This window comes from Ctenocephalides felis, unplaced genomic scaffold, assembly GCF_003426905.1.
Source record: "Ctenocephalides felis isolate EL2017-DRISC unplaced genomic scaffold, ASM342690v1 CF-g0.4_SCAFFOLD_01604, whole genome shotgun sequence".
In the NCBI taxonomy this organism is placed as follows: Eukaryota; Metazoa; Arthropoda; class Insecta; order Siphonaptera; family Pulicidae; genus Ctenocephalides; species Ctenocephalides felis.
The window spans coordinates 24,368,336-24,380,655 of NW_020537758.1; the positions used below are offsets into that span (position 1 = coordinate 24,368,336).

The following is a 12,320-nucleotide window of genomic DNA, read 5'->3' on the forward strand; positions in this document are numbered from 1 at the left end:
AAAATAGAATTTATATAAAATAGTATTTCGATGTATGGTAATATAAGAAGCAAATACTTCCGAAACAGTGTTAATACTGTTTGGTTGACTATTTATTACCACATATCTAGAAGGTATAACCATCTAATAGTAATATCTTACAACATCCTCGCTCTTTCATGATCGCCCATTACCACTAATGATCCCATATAAGTTTTATCTGCCCGGGCAAATCGTTCGAATAAAACTTCACTTTCTAACCCCGGAATACATTTATACATAAACATGTAAATTTTATATAACGAACGCTTAGTAACGATGCATAAATAGACTCAAATTACATCGTACTTAAGACATCATGCAATCGATTGCCATATTCAGGTTCATAGGGAACGATTCAAAAATAAATAATTGTATAAACATTTCTAAGCAATACTATAGATCATTGCAATTTAATCACGAAGAGTTCTTATTAACTCGAGTAGGTTATGAACTATACTTGGCACGCTTATATGGAAACATTGTAAGATCGGTGGGAAATACTGCGATCAATTGTCGTAAAATTTGTAATACATTTATAATTACTGATTATGTCATAATATTCTACAGCGCCTTCTTCCTATTTATATAAATTTAGTAGCCATGAGAATCTAATTTAATGAGCTGAAAAACAAAGAAAATAGATTTGGCTCCTTGATTTAGTAAGCATGCAGTAGTTATTCTAAAATGAATCTGCACCGTTCTCTGAATGTTTCGAAAACTGTTCAAAAAATGAAAGTCTTGCTGACTAGGTTTTATTGAAATTTGTTAATGTATTCAAAGACTATAAGTAAACCAACAATTAATGGTGCAAATTGTTTGGATTTATCAAAAATTTCAGAGTGATGGAACTTGAGGATTTGTTGAGTTTTTCACTAAATAATGTCGCTAAACCGGGATAAACATAAAATCTATCTGTCATTAAATAGCAGCAAATCTGCTTTGGATGTAGAGTAATTTCTTTAATTAAAAAAGTGAGTGAAATAATGTAAAAATAAATGGTAAATAGTATGTAAACTATTTGGAAATAATACTAAAACATTGAAACAAATAGAAAAATCTTAATTGAATTTTAAGTTACGTATTAATAACAAGCGCGGCGTACCGCTAAATCTAAATGCTCATCGCCGAATTTTATATTTTGTTTCTGAGTAAGTAGTGAAATCAGAATATTATAATACATCAACCGAAAAAGTGCATTAACTTGGATTATCTGAACACTTTGTCAGTCAGTATGTATATAAAGTGAATTTTAATGACCGGTAAAATTTCCACTCGTTTTAAAAGATTGTTACAATTCTCACGCATTTTGCGTCAAACGCTTTGAACTTTTCAGATGCATATGTCACGAGGTAAAGAAGTTCGGACACAGAAAGTTACAAATATTTAGAGTGAAAAGAAAAAAAAAACTAAATAATTTGTTTTGCAAGATATTGTTATATACAAATTCAATCAATCTGCACCAAGTTCTCTATGAAAAGTTGCTTTATTGCTTGTCACAGATATTTTCTAATCATGCCAAAATGTAAGATGACCATACTTTGATCGGGTCAGTCCTGGATTTACGTTTGCCTTCCGGATTATTCTAAAAATAATATTCGTCCTGGATTCAGCTTTTTTTTGTTGTCTCTATATGAATTTAAAATAATTGTCTCGATTATTTTAAATATTTATTTTTAATAAATTCCAACTATAATTATTTTTATGGAATATGTAGAGAAAAATTGTGCTATTAATAAACATTCGACATTTTTCATACTTCTTTAATTATTACATATTAGCGTATTTAATATTCTCAATATTCGTTATTTCAATACATTATTATATGGCTCGATTCTTCTACGAGTTGAAATTAAGTCAACAAATATTTAATATTAAACAATTCATAATGAAAATGTTCTCAACTATAATATGGGTTAATATCATTTGGTTATGATAAAAAATTTCGTATGGCGACGTTTACCAGCGGTCTGCCTAAAAAGATGAAAGTTTAATTGTAAGCCAAGCGTAAGTTATCCCGTGATTTGTAACGATATTTTCGATAAATCTTCTCACGTGTATTACATTTCATATATTGTAATAATATGGCACGATAAATTATAACGCGGTCAGCTGTAAAGTTTCACATCGTGAGCATGATGATGAATCACAAGAAATTACTCACAGCATCTATTCTCAATTCTTTTGTGAAAACTATTGACAATGATTATGATATTTCCATTGTATTCGATACGAGAAACGATGGTTCAAATTTGCATAATTTGATCTAGGTAAATCTGATAAATCTTTCGATAAATTTTTCTAGCAAATGTTATAAATAATAATAAATAACTTGTTAACCGGGCAGGACACATAAAGACGTCTTCGAAAATTACTTGCGGATGAGGCGTATATTATTGATCGACTATTAAACTTGTACTCGTTTCGTGCTTTTTTGTACTTTAAAAATATTAATAATATATATATATATATATATATATATATATGTCACGGTTTTTCAATCATTTGGTACCAATAAAATATAAATATATGGAATTATAGAGACAACACACGCCCGGTGAACAGGTATGATCTGTGGAAAGCGCCCGCAATATAAAAAACGGAATATAAAAATCTTGCATTACAAATAATGACCCTTAAATTTTACCTCATATTTACGGTAACAAATTTCGCCAAACACTTGTTAAGAGTTTTTTTTTATAATTAATCCAAATCATTCTTAGGTCTATTGCATTTAAGAACATTATAGTGAATATTTTCCAACATAGTTTCTGATCTCTCTTCTGTCCACTATAAAATCGCAATTGCAAATTTATAGTCATTGCTTCAGATTTAAATTCATTGTTTTTATATTCAATAAATCTTAACACTTTTTTCAACATCATCAATTAAAAAATGGCGATGGCTACACTGTCTTGTGCACAGGTTGTGAGTTTAAACTCCCGCTCTGTATAACTTTATATCATGCAGTAGAGATATAAATTTTTACTTGAAAATATAGATCAAAAATATGTTTTCAATTTGAAATAGCCCATCTATAGCAATGAGAAATCTCTCACGTTATTCTTCCGGTAAACGAGTTTAGAATTTAATTCAGCTCACGGACCTGTTTACTATTACTAGATTTAGGGTTTACTAGTAAGTATAAGAAAGATATATATGCTTAACATGTATAATTACGAATAAAAAATGAATTTCTCTTCAAAGTTATAAAGATTCTAATATCAAACTTTGATGCATTTCACGGTATCGTTGTCATGTGGATCATCTGAGTTCAACTAATGAAATGATGTGACATAAAAACAATAGTTTCCCAATAATCTAATTATATCTATTAATAAAATAAACTATGGATAGATGAATCAATTGAACAAGCAAATACCTGAATATAATAAGCCACAAAGATTTTTATTATATGAATGCTAATAGTACGGAGATTCATACATCACACTCCACCACATCACCGTGAAGTAGAAGATAAACGCTCGCGCTCGCACCTATTTAAGTTAAACATTTCACACGAATTTATTCGTTGCGAAATCACGTAGTATTATCTAAACTGTACATAATAATAAACACATCAAGCGTGATTATTTTTAACTTGCATCTTAATAACGCTCATAATGACAGTGCTCGGCGGAACAACCGTAAAACTGTCCTTGACTTGACGTGGAACGCGAGCCGTATGGCAACACTAAACATTCTTCTGACATATTTGATACGGGTCTCTCTAATAGCCAGGGGGCTATTAGGGAATTGTATTGATGATATCCTTATAAACGTAAGATAATTTAAGATGCAAACGACTACAATGAAGTTCTGAAATTAAACTAGTTAAATGTTTATTATTTTTTATTTTCATTATTAATTCCACTACATAAACTAATTGTAAGTAATAAAAATGTATGCAAAATCGCGATAATAAAATTCCCAAACAAGACCCAAAAATCAATTTTTCTGCTCGAAGGTAGGTCCGTGGTGTGAGAGCACATGAACCATTGATTCCCTTTTTCACTCTTATATAATATTTCCATTACTATTTCATCATTATTAATTACTTTTTCATTAATTTTTATGCATTTGCTTTTCATAAATTTTGCTTTCATGATTCCTGATCCGGAGCATTGGCTTTCAGTTCCCAGTTAATATCCTGCAGTTGCAATACCAAAACTTATCTCCTGGAATAGATTGTATTCATTCATTGTATTAGATAGTTCAATATTGTTATTTGAGTACTTTACAAATAATGTTTTGAAGATTTTAGTATCATATGATGTGTATTATTATCCAATATATTCGATAATTATTTCAACCACTTTACCTTTTCCAAACTATTCGAGAAATTCTCGGTAAATGTGACAATGTCTTTGAAAATATAACAGAGCATTACAATGAATCAATAAAATTGGAAATATTTTGAGTTTCAAATAGAAATCGTAAAGTGTCTAAATTGATGTAATTTAAAACGTGATATAAATATATTTGCAAATATTTAAAATAATATACTGATTATTATATAGAATTCGTATAATATATAAAATTCTGCTGAATTACGGCACCAGATGTTTGTCTATTATTCCAAAACCTTTGCTCTAGCATAATGTGCATTATTATCCCAGAGTTAAACGACGCGTCATTTAGTTGGATCTCACTCTGAGAAATATTCGAATGATTTCATGAGCGAATAATGTAACAATCGTTCCGCGCAAATTGTCTAACAGTTGAATTGTGATATATGACCTAGATGCCTGGAAGACAGCAGGACCCGAAGGTGAACAGTTGATACCTATCGGGAAAACACATCGCGTGTGAACTGATGAGATTAAACCGAAATTGTATAATGAAATATTGAAATTCTATCTTAAAATTGTAAAACAGTCAGCCGAGAAGTAGAGAAGTAGCAGGAATTAATGTGGTCTGGCAATTCCTACTTCCAGGTCCAATACCCACCACGGATTTTCATTCGAGGTCAAAAATTGTCTCAAATGAGAATATGTATTTGGTACATTGTTGCATTCCCTAAACGTATAACTATCAGATATATATTTAATATATTTTCCACACATAGAGTGGCCATAAGTGATGGGTTGCCTCTCGTGAAACATTAGGCTAATTATTCAAAAAACTGCTCATAGGACAAGTAGTTCTGATCGCTGTTAATACAAAATAGAAATATGTTTCTTGATTCATCCTGCTCTAGTTAAAAAAAGGAATATATTTTATATATTTCTGCTACCATATACACAATGCAATTTATATTTGCCCAAGACTTGATAAACTACTATTGACATCTAATACAAAACAACACGCATTTGGTATCGTGTATAAGTCATTCATCTGCGAAAATGCAGCAGCTTGTTCTGTCATTCCCTTATCGCCACATTATATTTACAAGATCACGTTACAATACGTTTAAACGGGTATAATCGATTTATCTATGACCAATCTATTACGCGATCACAAGATCTTCGTACACATCGCGATTGCTTCTACACTCCCGAGTCACCGGAACGAACTGATATATTACGGGATACTCGATGGAAGGTACAAAGGAGCTGCAGTTGGTTAAATATTTCTATAGAAAACAACACTTATATTCAGAATACACCAATATTTTTATTTTATGAATCAATAGTTGATTGTTGGATTATAAAAGAATTAAATAACGTATACTTAAAAATTATATTCAGGTATTGTGACTATACAACAGAGCTCAAAGCCAGAAAAGGTAACAACTTATAAAAAGACTTATAAAAATTCTGTCAAAATGGCCGTTTTTTTAGAGATGACGACTTTTCCCAGTTTATGTCGATGGCTAGTTACACATCTTTTGTCTACTTTATAGTAAAACTTTTTACCGGTGGACCTTTCAGTCCCGCTCTGGTTTACTCTAAAATTATTTCCCACGCAATCATTTTAGCGATTCGCAGTAGTGGAGTACTTTTAAAACCAACTGAGATCATCCGTTTCGAATTCTCCATCAGGCACATTGCATTATCCGATCGCATTTAACGCGGTGTCACAGGTCGTCACCGTGACTCAAAACCCAGTTGCTACATATTTCAAACACAACCAATGTGTAATCAGAACACTTCACTTTTTGTCTTACGTCATCTTTGAGAATGCACTAGCTAAAATTTAATTATTATGTAAAATATGCTTGCGGAAATTAACTAGTAAAAGTAAATATCAAAATAATAAGTATTAGAAAAATTAATTTTCATGCTTTATAAACACAGGATAGAAAAGCGATGTACATACTACGACTCAACTCGTTAGTAATAGTATATCAAACTTCCAACTGAGGCATTTTTTTTTATTCAAAATTCTTTAGAATGCGTAGTTCAAATAACCCATATCTTTTCATTCATGTTTTATTATTGATCCTACATTCAATCTAAAATGTCAACGAAACAGTCTACAATAATTTGCAAGTGTATAAAAAACAATCAGATCATTAGCATCAAAACTAAACTAAGTTAAAAAACTATCCTAACCATTTAGTCAGAGTGAAAGAAAAGGATGCCGAAGAAAAACTGACCATTTATATTTATATTTATATTTATATTTATATTTATATTTATATTTATTTATATTTATATTTATATTTATATTTATATTTATATTTATATTTATATTTATATTTATATTTATATTTATATTTATATTTATATTTATATTTATATTTATATTTATATTTATATTTATATTTATATTTATATTTATATTTATATTTATATTTATATTTATATTTATATTTATATTTATATTTATATTTATATTTATATTTATATTTACGGATACAGGAATAAATTCAATAATTACAGAAAATAAATTATCTTAACTGAATTAATTACAGTAAAATACAACTATTAAACAATATTAAGCCTAACATTAGTAATATCTAATACAATAACTTAAAGAAAAAAATGTAATAAAATTCAAATAGTTTAATTGTTGTAGATCTTGAGAGTCTTCTTGTGATAAAAAAATTCTTTAAATATCCGTTATGCAATTTTTATTTGAGTCTCATATCTGGAAAATAAAAATGAAGAGCAGTATCAAAAAAGAATATATAATATGAAAATAATTGTAATGATAAAATACTTAAAGTAGAAAAATGTTAAAATAATTTAGAATAAAAATTAGAAAAAGCATTGAAAAAGGGAAAAAATTGTAACTGTTGGAAAAAAAGTATCAATTATTATTAGTAGGCATTTCATTATCAAAATAACGTTTAATATCGAAATTGGCAAACTCAGAAGTATCGTAGAAATTTTGTGCTTTTAAAAGTTTAACAATAGTATTATGAAATTGACGATAATTCAGTTTCCTAATATGTAGTGGGAGTAGATTAAAAAGCTGTACTCCTATGGTATTAAAAGATGTTTCAAGTTTAAAAGTTGATCCTTTTATAGTCAAATTTCTTGTTTTATAATAGGAATTCAACATGGAGGATAGGTTGAAGCGTTCAGGATTATTCTTTATGAATGACAACGTAATTAGCAAAAATATACAAGGAACAGTGAGAATGTTAAATTGTCGGAAAAGATTCCTACATGAGGACAAGGAACTGAGGGAAAAAATTATTCTTAATGCTCTTTTCTGTATTTTGAATATATCCTTTAAGGATGAAGAGAACGCCTGGTTAGATTATAAAATATTATCATTGAATATCATCCTTATCACAATATTTAGTATTTAATTTAGCTTATAGAAATAATATTAATATAATATTTCTGCTTGCTATATTTCATTCTTCAATACTTCAACTATCGTCAAGGCAATGATATGTGCATCCACCACTAACGTGCAAAGCAACTAAGCCTCTGGCCAACATTTTTCGATATTCACAGTAAATAAACATTATTAATAGTCAATTAAGAGCTGTTTTATACATATACTTATAGGTCAAATAGATATATCTGTGCGACAAGCGATAAGAACGTTTAAGAACGGTTGTATTGATGTGAGGTAGAGTCATGGTGATGAGCGCTGCTAACATTGGCTATAAGACTGCTGTTATGTCTCATCAATTAACATTTTTTTGTAGTCATATAATAAATTATTGTAACGTTATACACAAGTAATATATTAAATTTTAAAAATAGTTAATAACAATGTTTTCACGGATAATCTTTATTCCGAGATTTTATTGAATGATTGATATCACAGGGCGTCAAGCAGATATTCCTCATACACTTACCAGCATGTAAAAGTCGTGCAAAAATCTCGATTAACAAATAGCCAGAGAGAAGAACAATCAGAATCAGAAAAAAAATCTCGGCACATTCGCACATGGCCAAGTTGCGAGCGATCCATTATCGTCCCGCAGCAAATCGGCGATCGGAGCATGAATTTGACGCGCTCACGGGTGGGCCTTCGAACGAAAGTGATATGAGATCATTAAGCAGAACGCGGTAATGGTTCGCAATTAACGATGCAAAACGCCGAGAAAGAGGTACGCGGCAACTCGACTCGAATCGCCTCACCCTGCGGCCACGATGAAAATTTCCCGTTAGACCGGCCGAACGCTTGATCAGGTGCATAATGCAGAACCTGTAAGCGATTAATAACAACAAAAATTGAACCAGTGTTGTGCTTTATGATTTATCGAATTAGCATATTACATGATGTAAGATCGATGTTGCATTAAAATTATAGTAGGCCTCAGGATAGGTCATTCAGCAAAGGGATGCTTGATCATGAAACCTTTAGGTATATTTTAAATTTTTTTGAAAATTTTTCGTTCTGCAACAAATTGCGTTATTTACGTACTTAGTCTGCAAATGAAAAAAAATGCCATGTAAAAGTGGCAATTTATTTTTCAATATAATCTTCTTCAAATTTGGCCTAACAATGCTCCAACTTTTTCATCCCGTCCAAACGTTTTCTCGAGGCAGAAAAGTTGCTGTGAGGCTACTTCATTTCATCGATTTTGTTTATCACTATTATCCAAGGGGCTAATATATTTTTTTATTATATAGTTTGAAAAGCAATCAGAAGTTATGAGTCCTATAAGCTGTTAAGCTAATTTGACTTTATACTATGGTTCACAAATGACGACCAAACAGTTGTTTCATCTCTGTGTGATAAATTTTATTATTACAATTTCTGTTATAGAGCGTATATTTATTGATCAAAGTGGTATTTATCAATTGCTTTAAAATTCGACTTGCAAAGTGTTCTGAGAAATTTCCCACAGTCATATTATGTTTTCCTCTGAATACCAACTATTTTATTGCTAGAAATAGCTTGTGTTAGTAATATAATTATACATTAACTAATATGGTTATAAGGACAAATTAATATTGCTGATCTGAAAGATTAATACAAGATGAATCGCTACCATAAAACCTGTAATTACAATAAGCATAGTACGCGTGCAATGCCATATATCACAGTAAGATTTCTTAACTAGCTGTCAAAAACGAACACGTTGATCATGGTCATATATTTTATAATCTTAAAATGGAGTGGAATAGGTTTATGTGAATTATGATAATATGAGCATCATGACGTGAAAATCAGAATTTACTTCAAGATAGGAAAACTAGAATTAATATAAAATGTAAATGTTTTAGCCTCTCTATATAATTCTAGTGGCAGCCAACATTACTCCAAAAGAGTAGAGTATGAAATAATAAAGAGTTGTTTCTATTTATTCATATCATCGATCTTGAATGACAAATTCACAATCATACGATTACAAGAACGGGTGCCGACCTTATTTTCAAAGCACAATCAATAATCGCAAGAAATCTTATTGTCAAAGCCTTAGTTGGACGGACAATACATGCCGCGGCGGCGACTCAACATAATAAATGTATGCCGACCCTAAATGATTATTGTCAATTTATCAACACGGTTAGTCCAACTTCAAGTGGTAAACAAGGATTTTGCAAAATTCTCCTTGTATCAAGCATAAAAAAATCAGTATCCAATAATTCTTCCACCAACCTGTTTTCATCTTGAATCAGAGGTCTTGTATAGGAGTACGTTTGTGAGTGAATATAGTCCTGATCAGGCTTTGCTGCATCAATTAAAATTACCATATTTCAGAAATTATAATAATTTTACACACAGAGGTGGGACAACTGGATGGGTTGCCATCTGTAGAACCGACTAGTATAAAGTCAAATTAGCACAACAGCTTATGAAACTCCTAACTTCTGATAGCTGTTCATTTTTTTGAAAGACCTATTTTATGGTTTCGTTTTATGCAAGAGTGTTGCCACCAGCGCTAGACTTTTTCCATGCTAAGGCAACAACCAGTTATATCATCAATCCTCCCTAGGGTCAAGCCAAAGAGTTGTTAACTTAGCTTAATGACTAAAATCCATCATTCTGCACGGCAACTCTATATATGCATTCTTTCGTCATACGGTTTTACTGCACTAATAACTCCATTCAGAGTATAACTTATCTATCTTAATTTAATAACATCTTTGAAGAGAAATCGGACTTGTACATTATAATTTCATAACAGTTGAGATACCTTGATGCTTAATCTTTAAGTTTGATATTATATAAAGTACGTTCCATAATGGTAAATGCATTTTAAGCGAAGAAGAAAATTTGTTGAAATTTGTTAAATATTGTATTGAGGGTTCAAATCCGTATAATAGTTTGGCTATATATGTTTCATAACAAATTATAATCATTTAAATCTCTTTTTGTCTGATGTGCCGGTGTGCGTGTTTCTTAATGATTTTATAAAACTGTTAAATTCTTTTCGCGATGAATTTCACATTTTTATCGGCTGCCATAAAACTTAATACGTAACTCGTAATGGATGTCTTATCTATATGTAAATAAACTGATCGTGAGTTATGTTGAAGTGCTTGAAACAATACACAATGAAAGTTGTATCGAGCCTTGAGTTAATGCAGCCGAAATAAAATAACATAAGCGAATTCTTTGCGAGCAGATAATAAAGCATCGTGCCAATATAACACGCTTGTTGCCTGAACGCCTTTCTTGAACAACATTGTAGATCGTTATTTTTAATTATCGACTATATAAACCATCAGTGACGAATATAGGTAATGCAGAAAATAGTATAGGTGACATAGGATAAACTGCAGTTATAGGACTTTCATTAAATTCTTTTGGTCGTCGAAGATCAATCATTAGCTCACTGTACGCCTATATCCAAAAATTTTAATAAATGAGGAGCTGGTAACCAGAGCGGACCATCCCAAAGCCATTATCTCAGATTGCCTAGATTTATGGAATGGTTCACTCAAGTATAATATGTAGATACCAGATGAAAAATATCTCATTTGAGGAGAACGAATGAAAAATAATTTTTGACCAATTTATATAATTTTCAATAGTTTCTTACTAGCTTTGAGCAAAGAAATCAAATATTTTACTATTGATAATAATTGAAAAGCTTAACATTTAAAGGATCGTTCACCAGTCACACCAGACTTTTCTTAATCAATTATGCTCATACCAATTTAAAGGCTTGAAAAATAACCGACAATACACACGTGCAATGATATAAGAAGTAAAATATAAAATATACGCTTTAATATAATAATCTCTAATAACTATATAAAATATTTAATATGCTAATCCAATATCTAAAAAACACACCGCCGCCAGCTACGACCAAGTGATTGAATCATCACAACTTGTCAATCAAAGTCAATTATGTATTTAAAACGATAATTAGTTGATGTTATGATTGAAATATATATAGAGAAGATAGATTTCAGGATTTAAATAATAGCAGCAAGCACTACGTAAAAGCTTTATTTAGAAATATGTATATAATAATTGGTATTTTCTTTACAAGTGTAATATTAAATATCAGATAATTTATTTCCAGCATTATTCATGATTAGAATATAAAAAGAATTTTTAATCATTTATTGTGGCTAACTTCAACAGCCAGCTAAATAAATAACATAACAGGTTCACATGTAGCTCGAAACTAATTCAATGGATTTTCACAACAACCTGGTACTGACATGAAGAATTATTGTTATTAAGTGCTGATAAGTTGTAATATATTTTTGAGATCTTGACCGTGTACAAATATTAACTCTCGATCTCGACATTATCGGGCAATTGCAGATCGATTACGGAACCCATAAGAAAAATTAATAAGACGGGCGGGGCGTTCCGTTTCGATACACCGTGTTGCAAAACGAAATCAAGCACGGGCTGTTGTACAGTGCGCGATTATTTAGCAATTTCTTCTCGGGGGATCCCACATGGCACGAGAACAAATTAAATTATAATTATATGGAAACTCCGAAGAGTATCTGAAAAAATGCAGTGAGATTTAA

The 12,320-nt window shown here is 30.5% G+C and overlaps 1 long non-coding RNA gene across 1 annotated transcript in view; it reads right to left on the minus strand.

Moving 5' to 3' along the window:
• Positions 1-3,984: 3,984 nt before the first annotated feature.
• Positions 3,985-12,320, minus strand: part of LOC113372987 — a 73,975-nt gene continuing 65,639 nt past the window's right edge. Inside the window, exon 3 of the long non-coding RNA XR_003366828.1 lies at positions 3,985-4,196. This is a non-coding gene — a long non-coding RNA (uncharacterized LOC113372987). The remainder of the gene's footprint in view (positions 4,197-12,320) is intronic.